We start from the raw sequence: 21,567 nt of genomic DNA, 5'->3' as shown, positions 1-21,567 counted from the left end.
GGCTCTTTCCCCAGAATCCAGCCCTAGTCCAGCCCTGCCCCATGAGCTGAGTGAGATTCAGACCTGGCTGGGACAAAGGATGGGGTTGATCTTGGGGGTCCGGTGGGGAGGGGTCTGAGGTCAGGACCTGAGGATATCCCAGGTGGCAGTCCTGCCCCACCTTAGGGTCAGGCAGACCAGGGTCCTGTTCTTACCATTTCCCCTGCAGCTGGCAGAAAGGAGTCCTTTAAGGTACGGTCACAAAACTTCTAAGACTTAATTAAAATCAATCTCCAATTACTCAAATGCCATTGATTCAGGTCTCGACTGATGGGGAAAATATGATCATCATTATGGGAAATGTCAATATTAGAGCACGGAGCATTTGTCTCTTCCTAGAGCAGGCTGGGACCCCACCATGGTGAGAAGCCTGCGCTCCGGGCTGGGGCCGCACAGCCGTTGCTCAGAACCTACTTCCAGACCCTTCTGGGAGGGATGGCTCTGCCACTTACTGTCCAGGTGTCCCTGAATCGTCACCTCCTGGCTGAGGCCTGTTTGCTCACAGAAACAGGGATGGCTGGAAGGCTCAGAGGTTTCCGAAAAGTGTGTGTCCCCGGGGGGCTGAAGCAAATGCTTCGTGGAGATAGCCCAATATCGTTGTGTGGCTGAGATCTTCTTGCTACTGCAGTGGGGAAGCCTGGCTGAGTCTCACTTGGGGTCCACAGCTCCTGCCTAGTCAGCCTTCCAATGATCCAGTGCAGGAGGGAAGGGCCCTGCGGCCTTGACATAAATCCATCTCACTCATGTGGCTTTCAAGGCCTGGGCTCTGCCCAGGGGCCCATCAGGCAGCAGGTGTATGGTGAGCAGCATCAGACACCTGGACCACTGTGTCCCTCAGTTTAGACCTGGGGAGCTCCCACAGGGGAGCAAGGATGGAGAGCAGGACATATCAACAGAGGTAGAACATCTGAGAAGAAGGAGGTGATGTCAAACCAGGGTTGGGAGAAGTGGCTTAAACTAGAGATCCTTGGGCTCTGGTCTGACCTTGGAGCCTGGAGTGTGTCCTGGGACCAGGGGTAGCCACACCTATGAGGCCCTAAGTGCAGGCCAAAGACAGAGGGAAACACTGAGCCAATTAAGGTGGGAGAGGAGTAACTGGGGTCATATTGTAAGCCACCTAATCTAGTATTCTGTTTTTCCTCCGAGAAAGAAATATAAAACCCTCAACTCTCTTGCCCTTAAAATAAAAAGTTACATAAAGCGCCTCCCAGAAATGTGGCAGATTTCATGTGATTGGAAATCCTTGTGTGATTCTCCATAATGGCTGCAGAGGGGCCAAGGCCTAGTAGGGCTAGGAGAAGGCCAGGAGACAAGGGAGGCTCAGGCAGAGGGAAAACAGAGGGAGGTGGTTATAGTTCGCATGTGCTGGCTGCAGCGTTGAGATTTTGTCTCTTGTGTCCTCTGCTCTTGACCACTGTCCCCAACTGCCCCTGGGCCTGATCCCCTTTGCTTGTCTGGAGCAGGAGAAAGGGGTGCTGAGGGTGGTCTGTGCACACAGTGGGGGCCAGGCTTCTCCTGGGTGGGGCCACAGGGCTGTGGGGAAAGGGCTTTGGCCAGAGCTGAGCATGGGCTGTGACAAGTCTCTAGGGCTGCCAGGGCCTGGACAGCATTGGTAGGGGCTCTGCCTGAATTCCAGGGTGTCCCCTACCCTCTCTCCCTGGGAGAACAGCACATTAAGCTCAAAGAGGCCTACCTCTGGGCCATGCGTGGCCAGGGAGGTCAGGGTGTAAGGCTCCAAGTGGCCTTCAGTGCTTGGGCCTAAGGGGTGAGTGGTGACAGAAGATTCGAGACACTCAGGCTAATGGTGGTTGAAAGCCTTTGCGATGAGTGAAGGGGCTCCCTCCAGGCTAGCCGTGCTCTTGGCCTTTCCTGCGTATCTGGACTGCAGCCTTTCCAGAAAGGCCCGGCCCACTTTGTGCTGAGTCTTTTGTTACTTTAATTAATGCCCAGCTTCCTGATGCCTAATTAAACTGGAATTGCTCCATGTCCAATAGCCCAGCGTCCCATTAGATACAAGTTAATGTAACTGTCGCAGTGACAATGAAATGAGGCTGGCCTGTCCCTGGGGAGGGGCACAGAGCACACCTCCTGGGAGGAGAGACAGCTGCGCACAGGGAGGGTACCCTCCTTGCACCCTGGAGGGGGCTCTTCACTGGGCCTCTTGCTTGGGGCCCAGCCTGGAGAGAGCCCGACCCTCCTCTGAGCCCTGGGTCTCAAGCTCCCGCACACGCCCGAGGGGAGCCTGGTTTCTCCCTGCTGACGCTCTGCTCCTACTACATGAGAAAGTTGTGCCTGTGTCAAAATTGGAAAATGCACAGAGAAAGGAATGTGAGGGCCCCCTTACCACAGAAATGGGTGTCCCTTTCCCTGCATTGTCCACCTGTGCACCTGCCTCAGGCTCAGCGAGAGGCCAGAGGCCTGTGGTAGGGGCAGGGGTGATGTCGTTTAGGTAGACGGTGGGCACAGACACCAATAGTGAGGAGCCCTTTGTTCCTCAGGATCTGGCAGTTCCACGAGGACCCCCCGGGACACAGGGGGCAGCCGGGCTGGGACCCAGCTGGGGATGGCAGTGGGCTCTTACCCTGATGGCCCCACTGTCCAGGGCAGCCCTTGGGAGGGGCTCTTCCAGTGGCCAAAGGGGTCATGCCTGGTTGGCCTGTCACTCCAGCATCTTGGTTCCATTCCTGAAGGAACTGGGAGGGGCTGGCAGGAGGAAGGCCATTGGAGGAGCTTCATCAGGGTCACCACATGGATGCTGACTGCCCTCTGGGCCTGGAGGACCCCCGAGGCAGGAATGGCCCTGGCCCCAGGGTGGGTGTCAGGGTGGGGCTGGCTGCGCTGGCGGTGGGTGCAGGTGCAGGATCCAGGGCAGGTCTCTGGTGGGTACTGCCTGGCCCAGCACTTCGTCTACAGCTTATATGCTGTCCAGTTCCCCCTTGAAGCTGGGACTGCGTCCACCCTGCCCCCCAGTGACCAGCTCAGTGCACCTGAGTGGCTGGGCAAGCATATGTCTTAGGAGATGGCCTAGGGTCCCATGCCTCCCCCTCGGAATGCCTAGGGGTCACCTCCCACATTCCTGCTCCAAAGGACACAGCCCTCCACGGCCCATTGTGCATTCAGTTATTCTCCGAGTCCCTCATTTGTGGTGCGGCAGTTTCTGCTGTTTGCACAGAGCAAATCCGGGGCATGTTTGTTCAGTGAGATTGCCTTTGCCAGAGCCACCCCAAGGGACAGGCTAGGTGCAGCGGGGGAATGTGTGTGCACACCGAGCATTGCCCAAGAATGGCTCTGTCCACTGCTGGTCACTCTGGAGGTAGTAGTGTTGCAGCCAGTCCACAGGGCTGGATGGCACAGTCATGAGGGAGCCACCCACGGCAGGGTGCTAGACTCACACAAATCGAGCTCTTGCATGGTGGCCCCACCACACTCAGGGGCCGCACTGCCCTTTGGCTAACCTCTGAGCTGCCCTGTGCCTGAGGTCGGGAAGGGAGACCAGAGAAGCCTGTTCACTTGGAAAGGGGGCACGCAGGAAGAGTAGGATGTGGCAAGAGTGGGCAGCGGATGTAGACACTCTGGGGGCCTGGCTGGGGGGAGGGGCGGGGCCAGTCTGTGGCTACGACATGGCCCTGGAGCCAGAGACACCAGGGTTCATATCCTCGCTCTACCATTTGTAAGCTGGGTGACACCGGGCAGGTGGGTCTCTCTTTTCAAATGGGTGGACTGGGGACAAGGAAGAATCTGTCCCATGAAAGATGAGCAATGTGCTGGCTATGCTTGGGCCGAGCCCCACTGGGTCCTTGGCAAACAGCTGCCAGGGAGCCTGTGGGGGGAGTCATGCTGGTGGTGGGGCATGCGGAGGACATTGAAGGCAGCAAGCCCTGCCTGCCTGCGAAACCCAAATCCCACTTCAGCACAGAGACTCCGCCTTGGCAAAGATCCCTTAGCACGGCTCCGCCTCCTGAGGGCATGTCCTGGGTTTACCTCACACCTTCTCTACTTAGGAGTGGAGGGAGCCCTAAGTTGTATTTTATCTCCCATCAATATTCAAATAGGGCAGGCCCCAACTAAAATCATGGGGTCACTCCCTGTTCATTTTTTGTTCTGGAAAGAACACCCATGAGGGCATCTATCTGGAGGTGCGGACACTTCAGTTGATCCTATTTTTCAGGGATCACGTTGGTGCCTGTGGGCTCCTGGCTGGGGTCTCAGGGGGCTTCTGCTCCTTTTCTTCCCTCAGCATTCTGTACTGGGCCTCCCCTGCTCTCAGGCGGCCTGGGACAGCCTTGACCATTAACATCTGGTGGACCTGCTGCTGTATCACCCCCTAGCCCCTCAGAGCCTGGAGCTTCCACCTCCTGCTTTTGGCTCTGCTGCCACAAAAGGAGTCTGAGCACTGGAGAGGCCGTGCAGAGGAGGGCCACCTGCTGAGCCTGGCCCTGCACCCGGCCCGCTAAGGCCAGGCATGCACAGAGTACCACTGAGGGACCCTTGTAGGCACCGCATAGAGCAGAACCTCACCCCCCGTAGCCCTGCCCAGATTCTGTGTGCACCCATAGACAGTGCACACAAAAGCAATAGGGCTGGTTTGTTACCTGTGGCAGGTAACTGGGCACTAGCTCTCCCATTCCCCTGCCCTCCCCTTACAGCCCGAGGGGATGTAACTCTGGTCCAAGGACTGGAAGCTTGTGCCCTGGGGCTTGGATCCCTGAAAAGGATCCCAGCCAGCCAAGTCAGCCTGGGGTGTCCAATGGGATTGGGGTCAGGGTCTGATTCAGGGCTCCCTTTCTAACGAGAGTCTGGATCCCATCTAGTGCTGGTGGCACAGAGGATGATGACCATTCTCACATTGGTGAGCTCCTACCTATGCCTCAAAGCCTAGCTCCACAAGGCCCCTGTGTTCTCCCATTGGGGCACCATGGCACCTGGGCCTTCCTCTGTTACACCATCAACCATTTTGATATTATTTGTGGTTTTATGTATGTTTCATAAAAGACGTGTGCAAGGTTTAGTTGACCTCCCCTGTTTGCTCAGGAGGCCGTGAGCTGCTCAGGGCAGGGTGGGTTGGGCTCTTCCCTGGGTCTGTATGTCTCTGCAGACAACAACGCGGAGCCTGAAGGGGAAGGTCCCGGATGGGGATGAGGAGGAGAAGCAAACCCTCCAGGCGGGGCAGGGACCAGAGAGGCGCAGGCCTGGCTGCCGCCCTCCACCTTCGTTGTTTCAATAGCAGCCCAGGAGAAAACAAGGACTTTACGGCTGTCATAGATATTTCATCCTGCACATTTTACAGTCCACGACTGCTGTGAACACTGGGCTCCTGTCGGAGCCAGGAGATTCATAAAATGCATGTGAATTTTTATGTTCCATTATCTCAGGTCCCTGCTTAGGGGTCCATGAACTGCCCCAGGTACCCGCCCCCCAGAACCCCGGCCCTGTTTTGGCCCCACCCCCACCCCACCCCAGCTCAGGGGAAAAGCCTGGCCCCCTCCCGTCTTAACTGCTGTTTCATACAGCCACCCACTTCATCCTGGGAACAAAGAGGCTCTGGCCAGGCTCTAAATGCTGTGCCCCTGTCTTGTGCCCCCCTCCCACCTGCAAGGGAGGTGAGAACTCCTCAGTCTACAAGAGGCCTTGCGGGAGGCTCGCTGCATGGGTGAAGCCCTCTCACGGAAGATACCTCTTGAGGCTGGAGGGACTTCTGCACTTACTGCCAGGGTAGGGGGCGGGTTCTAGCCTCCTGGAGTCCTGTGGGGAGGGGGGAGCTGTATACCTACGAGGACCCGTCACTCAGCCTCCCTGGGCCTCAGTTTCTTCTCCTGGAAAATGGGTTTCCGACTAATGCCGCTGCTGAGAAAATTCATGTCAAGAGCTTGGCACTCAGGCACTGTGCTCCAGGCCCAGGACGGGCGGCAGGGCTGCCCAGGGTCTGGACACGCAGGGGAGTAGCCGCCATGGCCGGCGTAGCGGGACGCAGCGGGGAGCGGCTCATCACTTGCGGCCTCACGTCCCTTCATTACGGCGCCTGCAGAAGATGTTCTCTGATTAGTCTGCTGAATTATGAATTAGGTTCCGGGTCCCCGTGCAGCTGTTCCCGGCTTGTCATCCCCACCACTTTATTTCCCCATCTGCTTATAAAACCAGGAGCGCCGTCCTGCAATAAACACTTCAAACGCTTTTTTTAGGGGCTAATTAATTGTGTTGCATTTCTCCGACACAGCATGCAGGCTGGACCTGCCCAGAATTCCCAATGCGGGTGCGGCTCCCGCCCAAGTGCCTGGGGAGAGGGCTGGGGTGTCTGCAGGGCCCAGAGCCCAGGGCTGCATGTTGCCTCCCGAACCCATGCCCTCAAGGGTGGCTCCCCAGCCCCTGTTCAGACAAGCGTGATGGGCGTGGGAATGAGCCAAGCAGCAGCGCTTCTCTGTGTGCCCACCCGCCCCGGGACCCTCTGGTTACAGGACTGCAGCCAGGACCACTGGACTCCCCCACACTCATAGTAACACATCCAAGGTGAAGTTCCCACTCTTCCCCCACCTCCACCTCCCCGCTGGCCTCCCCAGCATCCAACCTTCACCAAACTTCCCTCAGGACCCACCCCTACGCCTCCCTGCCTTTACCCAGACTGTTCCTCCTCTCAGGAATACCTTCGGCCCTCATGCTAATCTCCTGTCCCCGAGATCCCGCTCCCACATTCCCCCAACAGGTGCCTGTCAGGATGGGCACTTTTAGCAGAGCAGTCTCTTTGAAACTACTGGGCTCTTTGGAGGAAGCCTCTGGGAGACCCGCCTCTGCTCTGCACCCCGAGGCCCAGCAGAGAAAGTGGTGGAGGAGATTTAAAACAATGACATTAATAAGAAAACAAAATCACAATTATCGAGTTACAAAACAGAGAGCTCAGAGACAATTAAGTTACAGCAGCCATTTGACTGTTCCCAATGCTAGGCAAGTGGCTTTTTATTAAGTTGATTTTTAAAATGGGCTCTGCATCAAGTTGGTAAGAGTTTTTGGTGTTAAACCTCTGGCCCGGCTTTGGGGTCCCCACCCAGGGGACCTCTGTCCTCGAGGCCAGCATGGCTCTTCTGGGCCGCCATCATGCCGTTGGAGCTGGCCAGGCTGGGCATCTCCGATTCTCACGACCTCATCTTCATGCCAGGCAGGGTGGAGTCTTGGCCTGTCTCCCAACAGAGCTTCCAGCTCTGTCTGGCGCCTCAGTGCCAGCTGTCCCCAATGACATGCCGGGAGAGGGTCTTCCCACTGAGACCACAGCCCCCATCCTTGTGCATAGGGTGTGGGGGATGCCTGGGTCCAAAGTCTAGCTCGGCTGTTGGGCCTCCAGACCCAGGGGCTTGGAGGCAGCATCCCCAACTTCAGGGATCTCATTCCCTAGCTAGGCCCTGACACCAGACATGTCGGGGAGAGCCATGGAGCAGGCTTTGCTGTCCAGGGCCAAGGGTGCCTTGACTCTCGGGGGTGCCCTGCAGCCCCAGTGGAGGAAGCAGAGCCCAGGGGAGGAAAGGCCCTCTCCCGGTGAGCCTTCGACCCCTTAGGCTGAGGGCACAGGGTGACAGTACTCGGCCTGTGAGGCATGTGCCCATGGGAGACCCAGGGGAAGCGTGAGCTCAGGGGGGACACCTGGACAAGTGATCCCCAAATATGTGGAGGGCACACTAACTGCCATCTTAGGCATGGGTCCTCAAAGTGGACCCTGGCTGGGGGTAGAGGCTTGTTTGGGAGGGGAAATCCAGGAGGTGGGGTACTATAGACTGCTGGGACTGGGTCCACTGGGGTGCTTCAGAGAGCTCTGTGGGACATACATCTTCCTGAGGGATGCAGGGTTGGGGGAAGACCTGACAGCGTCTATCACACCCAGGAACAGAGCGGGGGAGCAGGCAGATCCTCCGACCTGCATGGGGGCAACTGCTCTTGAACAGAGAGGAGTTCTAGGCCTTCCAGGAGGAGAGCCGGGTCTCCTGGGATCATGGGACCTGGGATCATGCTGTGCCCCACCCCTTGCCCCCCGCAGGCCCAGCAAGCCCATGGGATCCCGTCGGCAGGAGAAGGAGATGCACTTCCCCAGTTGGCGGGACTCAGCTCAGAACATTTTTATGGGCTGTTAATTGTTATGCTTCCATTTAATTCTGGGTGTCATTCCATGTCAGCCAAGCCCGACAGGCTGGGATTTATGCTTCCAAATTATGGGGCTCGGGCTGTTCAGAGGTAAAACAATTATCCATCAATCAACAACCAACTGGCTCATGCTCGGGGCTGGCAGCCCTGTTAGCGGGTGTGGGTGGCTGTGGCCTCAACAGGACCCCTTGTGGGGTGGGACTTCCCTTCAGGGCAGGGGCAGGGGCAGGGGCAGGAAGAGCAGGGGTCCCACCCCATTTGGCCCTGTCCTTGTGTCAGGGCTCAACTTTTTGGGTAGGCAGTCCCTGGAAGGGAGGAGCCCAGGGTCTGCCCTTGGAGTCCTCCCACATGTATGTTGTGACCCTGGGAGGGTGTGACCCAGATGGGCTGAGGTGCCCTAGGCTGTGAGGTGCTGCAGACTCAGAGAGAGTGTAGGCCCACATGTCCTGTGTGCTGCAGGGCATGGCCAACCATGGTCAAGGTCTCCTGACTCAGGTACCCCACCCTAGAGGAGAAGGGTGGCTTTGGCCCTCTGTGGGACTTCCCAGTGCTCCAGTACAGGGGACAGCCAGCCCAGATCTATGAATACAGATACATGCAATGAGTTCATCTACTGACCGGCAATGGCCTTGGCCAGAGATTCTGTGTCTCAATTTCCCTCTGGTGACCTGTGAGTACTGACTCCAGAGTGTTGAGAAGGAAGACCGCGGTGTTCCTGTGGAGAGTATGCTCTGCAGATGCCCCAGGCCGAGTCTTGGAGGGCTCTTCCTGGTGAAGTGAGATGGGCAGTGTCCTGGGAGCTTGGAGGTGCAGGGACACATGTGAGGTGGGCTATAGTGGGGCTGAGGTGGGGTGAGGTAGAGGTGAGGTAGACTGTGAGGTAGGTGTGAGGTGGGAATGAGGTAGGGGTAGGGTAAGGGATGAGGTGAAGGTAAGGTAGGTGGTAAGGTAGGGGGGAGGTAGGGATGAAGTGGGCCATGAAGTAAGGGTGAGGTGGAAGTGAGGTGGGGGAGGGGAGATGGGGTTGAGGAGGAAAGGCAGGGCCAGGGGGACAGCTCCAGAGAGCACCGTCAGACTTTAGGAAACTGACTGGCAGAGCAGACCCTGTCCCAGCCTTATCTTAGTTTGGTTTGGAGTCCACATGAGGGACAAAGCTTCATGGTCCTTCCTTTGAGAGAGCCATCCAGTGCTCCCTTCTCTCAGGTGTCTTACGGGGATGGAGGGAGAATGGTGGAGGGTGCTGACCCCACAGAGAGTGGGCTCCTCTTGGTTCTGAGCTGGCCAGGCTCCCCCTTCTCCCCATGATGACACGGCCCCTCCCCGCAGCAGTGTCTACCCTCACTCAGCTGGCTTGCGGTGTCTGTCCCAGGCGTGCCCAACGGCCATCCAGGCTCCTTTGGCGAGGTTCAGGCTGGAGTCTCCGGGAGCATGTAAAGGGCTTTCCCTCTTCGCCTATTTGCTGCTCTGAGACCTGGCCGACAGGGATATCTTGCACTCAGACCTGCAGCCTGTCAGTGTGAACATCCCTCTCTGCATATCCTCCACCCACCTGGTTCCTCTCATCCTGACTCTCTCTTCCTGCCCCATCACCTGCATCTTCCATCTGGCAGTGGAAAGGCTGGAGGCAGCCCCTGTAGGTGTCCACCCTGTAGGCCCAAACTTGGCTCTTCCAAGCCTTCATCCCCCTTCCTCCATGCTGTGTGATCAGCATGCAGCTTCCTGCCCTCGGTGGGTGGGAGCTGAGGTGCCTGGCTGGCTTCTCTGGCACCCCTTAACCTGGTCTCCCCACTGGAGCCTGCCAGGCCTGTGCCTCCCGCATGGGTCAAATGCCCTCCCCAGGCTCTTGCTTTGTTAGGGTTTTGAGACCCTGCCCTAGAGAGACCCTTGGCCGCCTGTCTCTGGACAAGGAGAGTGGACCACGCCCCAGACTGGAGGCCTCTCCCTGTGCCCCAGGCCCATGTCCCCCCCCTGTCCCACCTGGATCCCTACCCCGGGGTCTGCAGCACCTCACAGCATGGCACCTCAGCCCACTTGGGTCACAGCCTTCCAGGGTTCATGAAGGTTGTGTCCCTTCTGGGACCTGAAATGATTCACTTACCTCGGTGTCCTCACAGGCAGGAATCAGTTCAGCAATAAAGTCTCCTATATTTTGTATTGAAATCTTACAAACTGTAAAGAAAAAGCCCCATTTATGTTTCCTCAGGCTTATTAAGGTGCAGTTCTGTTGCAAGTATGTCGTGATAAGTAACGTCTACTGGCCCAGACCCTTCCCTGGCTGCGATAGCAACGCGGTGGATTCAGAGGCTTGGTGTCCCCTGGTCACTGCCAGTGTGCGAATTTGCTTTCCAGTGCTGGATGTTGGTGTGTTAACCACAGGGCATGGGGCTTGAGCCCCTCCCTCATGGCTTCTTCCTCCACTGAGGACCAGGGGCTAACTGCTGTCAGCCCCTGGGTGCCCCAGATGGCTGACTTTCTGGGCTGAGGCTCAGCATTGGCACTGGGAAAACTTCTCCCAAATCAGCTGTGGGAGCATCCTGGGATAGAAGTGGCTTTGATTCTCAGGCCACATGGGGCCCTGGAGGGGCTGCTCTGAGCTCCATGCACAGGGCTGCGGAGGGGCAGAGCCAGGCCCGGCTGCGCGGCTCCCACCCCTGTTCCCAGCAGCCAGAAGCTTCAAATAGGGGAAGGTGGAGGTGGCTGTGGGGACCTCTTTCAGCTCTTGGCCAGGAGGCAAGCTGGCACCCTTGCACTTGGCACAGACTGGAGCTTACCCCTCACCCCCAGGGTGGTGTCAGGGAGACCAGCTCTAGGATCCCCACAGCACCCCCTGCTGCCATTGCTCTTGCTGGGCTGCCTGACCCCAGCGGGGCTGCTGGGCCTCTCCCTGCCATGCTTGGGCAGCCATGCTGGCATTTGGAGCCTGGGGAGCTGCTGACAGCGCTTGTTCTGCTGCTGAGAAGTGTTGCCAGCCTGTTTGGAAATGTCAGGCTGGTGGGGCGGCAGACATGGCCCCCCCTGCCACCCCCTACTCCCGTCAGATGATGCTGGACCCTGGGCTGCAGGCCCCAGTGATGGAGCCAGGCCCCACTGCTGAGTGGGGGAGGGCACGCTGGGGGCTCCTGGGCTGCTTGGGGAGGGGCAGAGGAGGGCAGCCTCCGGGGTGGGGGGGGAAGCTGATGGACCAGGGCCTGTCCCGGCCCGTTTTGCAGCCCTAGAGGGCTGGTTGATGCAGAAGAGTGATGGTGCGCTCAGGGCCGTGGGTGTCTGAAGGAGGTTTATTGGCGTTGGCTGATTTCCCCGGGGGCCCCTTGCTGGCAGCGGCCCCCACTCTTCCCAAGAACTAACTGTGGTAGGCTGGCAGGGTGGTGGGGAGGGCGGCTGGGCCTGATGGAGGGATTCCAGCTATCGGCTAATGGGCACACTATGGGCCGTGATGAGGGGGTCATGGGCACAGGGTGGGGGCATGGGTGGAACAGGGGCCATGAGGTTGCTGGGGGAGACGGGCCAGAGTGAAGGAAGACAAACTCCTAGGGTGAGGGTCTATGGGATGGAGGGTGCCAGGTGACACAGTGACAGGACATCTGAGGGACCCAGGGGGTGGGATCCAGGTGGGACAGGAGGGGACATAGGCCTGAGGCACCAGGAGAGGCCTCCAAGTTGGGACTTGGTCCACTCTCCTTGCCTTTTATAGCCCAGCCTGGCTGTTTCCTCCTGTTCGCCCTGCCTGGCTCAGGCCTCCATGGCCTCGTTTGTAGCCACCACATTTCTGTATCCTGGCCACTCATATATATCCAAGTCCCTCTGGTGAACTCCTGGTCCTGACATCGGGGAGGGGCACTGAGCTGCCTATTCCAGGCTTTGGCTCTAGTTGGGGAGAGGCCCTTCCCTGGCTGGTGGCTCTGAAATAGGTTTTATTGTGGATTAATGACAAGGAGCAAGGCCTGATCCAAATGACATCATCACACAGTCAATAGAATCTCCCGAGTCTGTGCTCCCTGGAGGTGAGTCCTCTGCTACTTGCTGTACCTAGAGGATGACTCCCAGCTGGTGACCTGTGTGATGGGACTGTGTGGCCCTCTCATCTGAGCCCCTCCTCTGGGTTTCGCTGCTTCCCACACCTGTCACTGGTTTCTTCTCCATCAATGTCTCTCTCTGCTCTTTGTCTCCATTTCATGTTATCACCAGCCCAGGTGACCATATCCCCTCTTCTCTGGACTCAGTGTCTCCATTCTAGAACTGGATCTGCCTCTTCCGGGCCCTCAGGCCATGTGGTTTTGTGGAGACTGCAACTATGCTGATCTGGGTCCAGTCCTGGTTCAGTATGATTCCTGTGTACCCTGGCCCTGTCTGTACCTCAGTCTACCCAACCTGCCTCATGGGCCAAGGGCATCTGCCTTGTGTGTAGCAGTCAGCCCATTGGTGTCCCACAGAAGCGTCTTCTCTGCTTCCTTAGACCTGGCCACTCCAAGATGCTGTCAGTGATGCTCCATGTCTGTTCCATGCAGCCCTCGGCACATTCCCCCACCAAGCCTGGTCTGCAAAGGGGGCACCCACAGCCTCTGGCAGGTACCTCCCTATGCTGCTCCTGCATGCCCCAAAGACACACAGGGCGCATACAGAATTTCAGCCACCATCCACCCATCTCACCCACATCCTACGCTGGTTCACACTCTGCCCAAAGTCAGACTTGAGGGTTCTCCAGGGCAGTGACTAGCTCAGAGCCTAGCTGAGCATGGTCAGCCGGGGCCTGACCCCTCTGGGAGGCCCCTGGCCCTAAGAAGGCTCAGGGTTAGTAAGGCAGTGACAGGTGGCCGTTTTGAAGTCCCTGGCGGGGGAGACTGCCTGGGGTGTCTGATACACAGTGGGGACAGATGGTACTTGGCAGGACATGTGCCCCCACCTGTGGGGCCAGCTGCCCCAAATTGGCATGGAGCAAATCTTCTGGCAAACACAGAAGAGCCAGGTCTGGTGGTGGCCAGGGCACCAGGGACTATTTGGAGCCTATAGTTGGGGTTCGAATGCATGGTGGGGTTGGGTCCCAGGAATGCAACGACTACTGTCCTGTCCAGCATTAACTCTTCATTGTTTTTTGTCATTATAAAAGGATACACATTTCTGTGGAAGTGGGAACATAATAAACCTGAAAATGATAAAGACAAACTAGATGTTATGCCCCACTGCCTGACCTGCTTGGGGTGGATTTCCTGTGCGTCTCAGCTGGGCTGGTCCCACAAGCCCCTGTGCCCGGGCTGCACTTGATTTTGAGTCTTGCTTTTCCATTAACATAACTTCACATCTCCTGCATTTAGAGACTCCCCAGAAATGCAAGTTCATGGGGCCACCTGTGTTCCCAGGGTGAGAATCCATCATTTATGGTGCTGTCTTCCTCTGGTTGGACATTTGGATTCTTTTTGACTTTGCTGTATTATAAATAAGGCTCAGAGAAAGGTCCCAGAACACACATGCATCTCTGTTTTCTCCTTCATGTCAATTCCTGGCAGTGGCTCACGGGGAGCCACAGTGGACCTGGCTGTCCCCACAGTCTTGCCAACACTGCTACTGGGAAGTAAAACTTCACTGTCTTCTGTGCCATCTGCCAACACATTGGACCCACCACAGACTTGGCCCCACTGGTGCCCTTGCCAGCTTGGCCTGAGCCTTTGGGGCCCTCACCTGGATCATCTCCTGTGAGACCCATCATGTAGCCTCACTGAGTGGCCCAGAAGGAAAGAGGCCCAAGCAGATGCCCTGTGGCAGATGCCCTTACAGGCCTGAGGCTCAGTCCTGGCTCTGCCACTTGCTGGGCCTCATAGTTCTGTCTGGCAGGGGGCTGGTAGTGCCACGCTGGCAGGGGCCTGTGAGCATTCCCTGAGTGGGCGTGTGAAGACAGCCCTCAGGGCCTGGCCTATGAGTATCACTGGATAAAAGGGGTCTGGGCCTTGCCAGGCCATCCCCTCACCACCTTGAGTCAACAGGCATGGACGATTTAGCGCTGAAGAAGCTGAGTTTGGCCCTCTGTCCTGGCACCAGACAGACTGTCCCAGGTACCTGTCCACAGGCCTTGTCTTGGGGTTTCTTGGGGCCACTTTGAGGGGTGAGTAAGCTGTTGGCTGGAACATGCGTGTCCCAGTCCTGGGCGCTTGCCATCCCAGAAGCTGTCAGGGGAGATTCCAACTGTGAAGCTCTAAGCAGGTGACTCAACCTTATTGGTCTAAATCTTGTCCTCCCAGGGACAGCCCCCCCCCCATGGACCACACAGTCCCTTTACAGCCCTCCACGGCCTCTGTAACTCCCATGGGCCCCCATGGCCACTATACATGGATGCAGGCTTCTGTCCAGTGCATTATGGGATGGAGCTGACTCTGTGGCAACAGGAAGCTTTTGTGGTGGGTGAGGCCTTGGGGAGGAGGTGTTGGCGGTGAGCCTGGCATCCTCCTTCAGCTGTGGGGCTATCCGTGGTTCACTAGAGTGGCCCTTGGGACTCACTTCTTGTCTGATTTCATGCCCCCTGGCATCCCAAGGCCAGGCTGGGGGAAGTTCCAGGGGCCTAACAGGCTGAAAGGCCCTGCAGGACACCAAGGCCTGGAGTTGGACCCAAGGGGGCATGAGTCCCTGCGGGGTGCTTGGGGACACCCAAGAGGCCCAGCCCAGCAGCTCCATTGCACCCTGGGTCCAACTCAGCATCACCAAGTCCTGGGAACACCTCAGAAACCACATAAAACAGAGGTTGCCAATCATGCAGTGATGTCAAAGTGTTTGAGCAGCACGCAGTGGGTGGGGCCAATTAACTAAGGTTCTCAAGCAGTAAGTCTCCCACGGGCTCAGGGATGGGTTGGGGAGGGGTCACCCTGATGTCATTCCACCCACCGTGCTTCTGGCTGTCGGCTCAGACTGCACCCTCCAAAGGATGGACCAGCCACCCAGGAAGTGGATCCTTGCAGCTTACAAACCTTCCACCTAGCCCCTCTGAGCAGGGGGACCTGAGGAGCAGACCCCTCTGGACTGGCTTGCTCCCTGTCACACAAGATAGGATGCTGCCTCAAAGGACCAGGGCACAGGGACAGAGGTGTACTGGCCCATGATATGGTGGTTAGAGTGGCCACCCCACCCTGACCCTTGGTTATACTGACATTGGTCTCCTAGGCTCAGTAGGTCCCAGGGCAGCTCCCACTTTTTCCACCCCTCCTCACCTCCTGACATTCAGGACCTGCTCTCTGGCCTCTGGGCTAGCTTGGTTTCCAAACACCTGCACTTCCAGTGGTCATGTCTGCTCCTGCCCTTCCCTCCACCTGACATTTCCTTCCCCAAACCTCTGCTGGCCAATAGCTCCCCCACCCTGAAAGTCCCATTACAAATGCTGCCCCTTCCAGAAAGCAACTGGGTGTGTGTTTGGCCACCTCTGAGGCACAGACTGGTCTCAAGGGGCAGTTTGATCCCCAGAACTGTCCCACAGTCACAGGACCTTACTGGGCAGGTCAAGCTTCTTCTTAGGGATCTTTCAATATACCTAATCCACCCTTCTTTCCTGGCTCAGAACACCATGTAGGTCCCTGTGTGAAGTTTGCCTCCCTCAGTCCCCTCCTGCCAGACCCAACAGATTTGGGGCCCATCGTGGAGTGGACAACAGTCTATGTTATGTCCAGGAAGCCTTCTCACAGCACTCACTGTGTGCAGGAGAAGGTCATCTTCACTTTCCCTTTATTCCTCAGTACAAGGCATCCCAATAGAAGGATGTCAGCCAAGGTGCTGATAAAGACTGCAGAGAGCACACAGCCAAGGACTGAGCTTGGGGTGGGAGTCACCTCTCCTGGCCTGGATCAATGGAGCCATGGGAAGCCCTGTGTGTCCTGTGGCTTTGCTGGACCCAACAGGAAGAATGGCTACATGTCCTCTGGGTGGGACTCATTTCATTGTTGGAGCAAAACTGGATTCATAAATGTTCTTTTTTAAAAAATAAAAAAAAGTTTATTGATTTATTTTGAGAGAGTGTGTGTGTGAGCCGGGGAGGAGCAGAGAGAGAGGGAGAGAGAATCCTACCTGGGGCTTGATCCCACGAACCTTGAGATCACGACCTGAGCTGAAATCAAGAGTCAGACACTTAATGGACTGAGCCACCCAGGGGCCCCCATAAGTGTTCTAATCAACAAGAATGAATGTAGTCTGTCTGGAAGGGATTACCATTCTGTCTATCATCCAGGAGACCCCTCCAGATGCAGGGAAAACCCAGGGAGAAAAGGTCACCCAGGAAACCCTGGGTTAAACAAGGTTAAGGGGTCTCCTGCAGGACTTCTCAGTGCCTTGAACAACTCAGGGGTAGGGGATTCTAAGAGATGCACAAGTAATCTTCCTCTCCAGGCTGGGGTTGCTGTCTTCTCGCTCTGCCCAACGCCTTGTCCAAGGGCTTGGGAGTGATGCTAGGGCTGCCCAGGACCCCAAGGCCAAAGGCAAACGGTAGGGAGCAGGAATCCCTGTCCTGAATTGGGGCCACCCCTGAAGTGGGGCCAAGATTCAGTTATTTCATGTTTCAACTAGATAGCACTCACAGGTTGTACCCAATTAATACATTGAATAAAGGAAGAGCTTTCTGATCCTTGTGTGGGGGCGCTCTCCCTGTAGGTGGGACATCCCACGATGGGGACATCTGCTGGAGCTGGAGATGCCCTGCGAGGGTCCAGCCTTCTGCAGGTCCCAGGCCTTGTGGGATTTTATAACATGTTTTTTTTTTTGCCACTCTGTTTGTACGGATACCTTCTATTTGCCACCTGTGATGCTTGTTTTCCATTTCCAGTGGTGCTGTAAGATCTCCTTTCAAAATATAATCACTTAAGTGAAAAAAATACCTTTTGAAGAAAACCCTCCAGTAAACAATAGTGAAGCAGGTGGGCGGACGGATGCAGGACTGAGTGGAGTATGGGGCTCAGCAGTGTAGGTGTGTGGGCTAGGGGCAGGCAGGCAGGGGATGGGGTGGGGAGAGGGAGAGGACAGGGGTGGGGCTGCCTCTGTTGCTGCTCGGCCCAACTGGACCCCCTTGGCTGCTGTCCTGTGACTGAGGCTGCCCTTGACAGCCTGAGGGCCAATGTGGCTGTAGTTATGCTTGTCCATCCCTAGGCTCCCAGGATCTCCCTACCATCATCTGATGCCCACTTGTGCCCTTGAACCTGTGTCCAACTGCCTTTTATTTGCCTGTCAACCTGTCAGCATATTGATTCATTGGAAAGGTGGCAGGAATGGAATGTTTTGGGGAAAGCTTGGGGTGCCTTGAGTCAGCAGAGAGCTGTTTCCCCAGCCCTCCTCAGTCCAGGGCCTTCTGTCTTCATACCCATACGGGCGATGGCAAAGCCGGCTGTCTTGTGCTGCCTCCCCAACTCTCTCCCTCCACAGAGGGTGAACTGGGACCCCTTGCCCAGGATTGCATGGCATAGGGAACAGGCATGGGGGATAGGCCCTGACCTCTTTGCCCAGCAACAAGGGCTGGCATGGCTGTGCAGAGAGCAGGTGTGTGGGTGTCCGGCTGGAAGACATCCTGGTGGCCCCTTGTCTGAGGCTGGTGTGTTAGAACTTATTCTCTCAGTGCCTTTCCTGACAAATAGTAGAGCAGGGGAATTTGGTGAGTCAGGGTGTGGATGGCTTGGGCCCCAGCACAGACTCTGCTGGTGGTTGGAGGTCACGTCATCTGGCTAATGAACCCATATGGGCAGGGTCCAGAATGGACACTTTCAGGGGATGAGCACCTCAAGGTAGGTGGGAAAGAAGGGCATAGACTCTTTCATGGGGGCAGCTCAGCACCCTGGGCATTGGAGGCTGCAGGCCTTAGTTCAAGTCCTGAGGTTGCTGCTCTACAGTGAGGGGGCTCTTGCTTCAGTGTACCTAGCTGCCACCCCTGTCATGGGTCTGGTGAGGGGAAGTGAGCAAGGACTGTTAAGAGCCCAAGTGATGCTCTGGGAAAGTGGGCCAGGGAGCCTTGAGCCCACAACCTCTGATGTCACTGAGCCCCAAGGCTTCCACGTACAGACATCCACTGGCCATCTCCTCCTGCCCCAGACAAACACTGGGCCCTGGAAGTTCGGTCAGTTCTGGGATTTCATGGTTTAAATGATGCCAGGGCAGATCCTTAAACATGGAGCTTGAGCATGTTTCTGACTGATTTAGGTCAATCCCTGGCAGCAGACCTGTGGCGTCATGGCTCTTGGACTCCATCTGCCTCCCTACCCTCTGCAGGCAGGGACCTTTCCAGAAGATGGTAGACCCTCTCACCGGGGCTGGGAGTGCTGCTCAACAAGAAGCTATAATCCTGCACCTGCTTGGGAAGCCTTGGAGATGTCGTGGGCAGGTGCATGGTTGTGGGGATGGGATCAGGGGACAAGGGAGGCCCTCAGTGGGGGCACCCAGAGGCTCCCTGACATCCATCCTGGGAAATGTGCTGATGTGGGGATTAACAGAGGGGTGCATTGTAGGGGCGCCTGTGTGGCTCTGTTGGTTGAGCGTCTGACTTCACCTCGGGTCATGATCTCACGTCTCATGAGTTTGAGCCCCATGTCGGGCTTTGTGCTGACAGCTCAGAGCCTGAAGCCTGCTTCGGATTCTGTGTCTCCCTCTCTCTCTGCCCCTCCCCTGATCATGCTCTGTCTCTCTCTCTCTCTCAAAATAAATAAACATTAAACAAAAATAAAACAAAACAACACAGAAGGGTGCATTGTAATAAAGAGCAGGAAGCCACTTACATTCCTGGCTCCAATCCTCACATGATCAGCCTAGAGTCCAGCGTGGGGCCCCTTGGGGCCCCCAGTCAAGCTGACCTGACTCCCTTCCCATAGATCAGACCTGCCCATGCCCTCTGGGACAGGTGTATCCCTGGACCCCCCCCCCCCCCCGCCCATGGGTGCTCTGCTAAGGCTGTGCTGGGCTCTGGGGGTCTCCCTGCCCTGAACTCCTGAAGACCCAGCCCTGTATCCTAGGACAACTCCTCCCACCTTGGGGCCTGGAAGGGGGTACCATGGGTGTATGAGGCCATGCAGTGCATGAGCACCCACTGTGTGCCAGGCCCTTGCAAACACATTGCCTCCCTGTGAAGCAGGTTTGGTCATCCTGGGTAGGGGTAGGTGTGGAGACAGAGGGGTCCCATGGTGGCCCTTGGTGGTGGTGATGTCTCCTTAGTCTGGCTGTGTGTCCTGGCATACTAGCTCCAACCACCAAGTGGTTCTTGGGAAGGTTGGGCCCCACACCAGCTCTCAACTGGGCTTTAGGTAAATATGTCCCAGCCCCATTTCATGCCATACAGAAATCTCGGAGGTGACAGATCTAAAGGGCTGACCTTCAGTGCTGCCCACTGCCTGCCTTTCCAGGCTGTTTCCAGAACAGCTTTCCTCTTCCAGGGGCCTGCAAGCACCTACTGTGTGTCCATCTTCAACTTAAACCTCAGGACAGGGCCTGATGAAGAAGCAGGGGGGAGGGGCAGAGCCTGTTGTCAGCCCTGGGCTGCACCCCCAGGGGACTCACACCCCCCGCTAGTCTTTCTGTCCTCAGTCTGACACTCTGACTCTACCTCCAGCTGCCACTTTGGGTCTGCATCCCAGGATCCCCATGCACATGGGGCTGCATGATAGTGCTTGCTGTCACCACCACACCTCCCTAAGTCTGGGCCAGCCCAGTGAGGGTAGGCCCACAGGGGACCTTGGTGAGAGGGGGCTCTAGCCCAACTGCTTATTTACCTTGTTGTTGCAAACACCTCACACCACCTGGGGCAGCAGACAGTGGAGTGTGTGGGCCATCCAGAAGCCCTTGTGGACTGTCATATCCTGACAACAGGAGCCCTGCTGTCCAATGGCCTCTGTCAGCTACACCCTGCCTCCTGAAAGTGGCGAGGTCTGCCCTCCTCCACAGGCCCCATCAGCCTTTCCTGGGTCATTGCCACCTCCTTCATGCTGGCCTCCAGGCTGATCATGTGAGGATTAGAGCCAGGAATGAGGAAAAACTAGAAACAGAATGAGGGGTCAGAAGACTGGTTCTGGTCACTACTTGGGCCAGCCAGCATACCTTGTAAGTGGGGGAGTAAGGACTGCCCAGTCTCAGATATCGTGTGACGCTCCTGGGGAATGAGGTGTGGGGCATGTCCAATTTGGCCCCTTCACGTTGGTGGCCTCCAGCAGCAGCAGCTTTCTCCCAACATCCCCCCCACCGCCCCCCCACCGCCCTCTTCTGGCCTGGCCACATACCCACCCCACAGCTCTGGTAGAATCCATAGATGGATTTGAACCCATGCACTTGGTGATCCCCACTCAGGGCACAGTGTTTCTGCTGCTCAAGGCATGGGGCAAGGGGACTGGAGTAATGATCCTTTCTGGGGGTGGCAGGATGATGCTATCAGGCCACAACAATGAGGTGCTAATGGGGGCACTGGAGCAGCAGCCTTCAGCAAGGCAGAACCTCCATGCGACTGGCTTTTTGGGGTGGCCCAGGGCAGGTCATGCAGCCTTCTTGATCAGGCACGGGGCCTGTTGTTCAGACTCACGGGCGGGAATAGACCTCTCAGAGGGGCCCGGGACACCCTGCAGACAATATTGTTGCTGTTTCTACCCAAACAACCAAATGCCAGATATGAATTCCAGGCTCTGTTGGAAACATGGAAATCGATGCCCACAAAACAGGGAGGACAGAGCTGAGATAGGCCTAGCATGGTGGCCTCTCTGCAGGAGGTGATTATGGGCAAGAGGGGCTGGCAGGTAAACAAAACTCTTGACAGGTGGATGTGTCCTGTGATGGCCCTCCCCACCAGGCATGCAGACCTTCCTGATCTCAGGCTCTCTGATCAGGAGGCGGGGCCAGCAGTTCATTTGTGGCCTTGGCTCCTGCCAGTACGTAGTAACTGTTGGCTTAATTCCTTCCAGTGGTAGCAATGGGTCCCCTGACCCCAGTACTTTCTAATGCCCCAGCTCAAGGCATACATGGGGCATGCACCTGCCTGCCAGGCTCTAAAGGCGATGCCCCTACCTGCTGAGAATTGGACATAGGAGGCGCCCAGTATTTGCTTGCACACCTGCTGAGGGCCTCCTGCTGGTATCCTGGGCCTTTGCCCTGCTTGCAGCTTCCAGGAGGCCTTTGGGCTCCCTGGGCCTCTGTAGCCCCACTCTCCATCGAGGGCCCCACCTCATCAACTCCCAACCTCTCCCTCGCTGGGGGAGTTGGTGCCTCAGTCAGAAGGGGTGGCAGATGTGGGGCGGATTCTGATGAGTTAGTCTGTCCCAGGGCATTCAGCTACCTGGTACCTGGCACCCATTTTGGAACCAGGGAGGTGCCAGCTTCCTGGAGAAAGTGGAGATAGGGACAGCCTTCCCTGTGCAGGGCCAAGGCCTCAGGATGAGTGAGTGCCAGGGGCAGGAAAACTGGGCTCTAGCATGTGAGTCTGTGAGC

Source organism: Felis catus, chromosome D3 (assembly GCF_018350175.1).
Source record: "Felis catus isolate Fca126 chromosome D3, F.catus_Fca126_mat1.0, whole genome shotgun sequence".
Classification (NCBI taxonomy): Eukaryota; Metazoa; Chordata; class Mammalia; order Carnivora; family Felidae; genus Felis; species Felis catus.
The sequence above is the reverse complement of the archived record's forward strand: the minus strand, read 5'-3'. Positions refer to the sequence as shown.